This window comes from Bison bison, unplaced genomic scaffold (genome assembly GCF_000754665.1).
Source record: "Bison bison bison isolate TAMUID 2011002044 unplaced genomic scaffold, Bison_UMD1.0 scf7180017864375, whole genome shotgun sequence".
Classification (NCBI taxonomy): domain Eukaryota; kingdom Metazoa; phylum Chordata; class Mammalia; order Artiodactyla; family Bovidae; genus Bison; species Bison bison.
This window is the reverse complement of record NW_011494947.1, coordinates 6230305-6231684: the sequence shown is the minus strand read 5'-3', so window position 1 is coordinate 6231684 and position 1380 is coordinate 6230305.

Below are 1380 nucleotides of genomic sequence, written 5' to 3'. Positions count from 1 at the left end.
GGCTGGATGGCACCACCGACTCGATGGACGTGAGTCTGAGTGAACTCCGGGAGTTGGTGATGGACAGGGAGGCCTGGCGTGCTGCGATTCATGGGATCGCAAAGAGTCGGACACAACTGAGCGACTGAACTGAACTGAACCGAAGAATCTGAAAAAGACAAGGAACTAGATTCTTTCCTACAGCCTCCAGGAAAAAACTCAGTCGTGCTATCATTTCAGTTTTAGTCAAATGACATCCCTGTTGGACTTTTAACATATAGAACTGTAAGATGATAAAACTGTGTTATTTTAACCCACTGAATGTGTGGTAATTTGTTTCAGCAGCAATAAGAAACTAATACAGGCCATGTTAGGAGAGATCAGGTGTTCAGTTTCAGACATGTTCAAAGAATCTCAATGTGTTTGATATCTAAGTGGAGATGTCAAAGTAGGCAGTTAGATACATGAGTCTGGAATTCACAGGAGAACTATGGGCTGGTGTGTAAATTTTGGAGTTGTCAGTGAAGAGAGAAAAGCCAAAAGAACAGATGATAGTAACAAAGGAGTGAGCACAGATAGAAAAGAGGTCTAAAAACCGAGCCCTGGAATACCCAACTCTGACAACTGAAATAGAGTTGTTTAAATCTAGCAAGTGCCCCAAAACAGGCATATACCAAGATATAAACGCAGGGCTAAGTAGGAGGTCAGAGGCAGATAGATACTTGGCTAGGCTTGTAAGAGTGGGCAGATACTGGAGGCAAGAGTGAGTGACAGATCTCAAATAAAGGAAAACAGTCATGGCAACAGGAATTATGAACTCAAACATACGCTTGGCAACAGAGGTAAGAAAATTTAAGTACAGAATCTGGGTAATATATTCCAGATGTCTGCAAAAAATGGAACCTTGGCCCTGAGCCAGCTTTCTGTTTTGTGTTTCTATTACATCCTTAATTTGATTCCTGCCTGCTGTGGGTGTCTGTATCTCACTCTGGCTTATCATTTGCCCTCCTCTCCCATTTTACCTCTTTTTACCTTAATGGCACATAATACAGATATAATATGTTCAATTCATACTAAGACTTTTTTCACATTTTAAAACTTTCTATTTTATATTGGGAGTATAGCCGATTAACAATACTGTTATAGTTTCAGGCTCACAGCAGAGCTCTCCGGCCGTACGTACACATGTATTCACTCTCCCCCAGGGGCTTTCCAGGTGGTGCTGGTGGTAAAGAGCCCGCCTGCCAATACAGGAGATGCGGGTTCAATCCCTGAGTTGGGAAGATTCCCCTGAAGAAGAAAATGGCAACCCATTCCAGTATTCTTGCCCGAAGAACTCCATGGACAGAGGAGCCTGGTGGGCTACAGTCCATAGGGTCGCAAAGGGTCGGATACAACTGA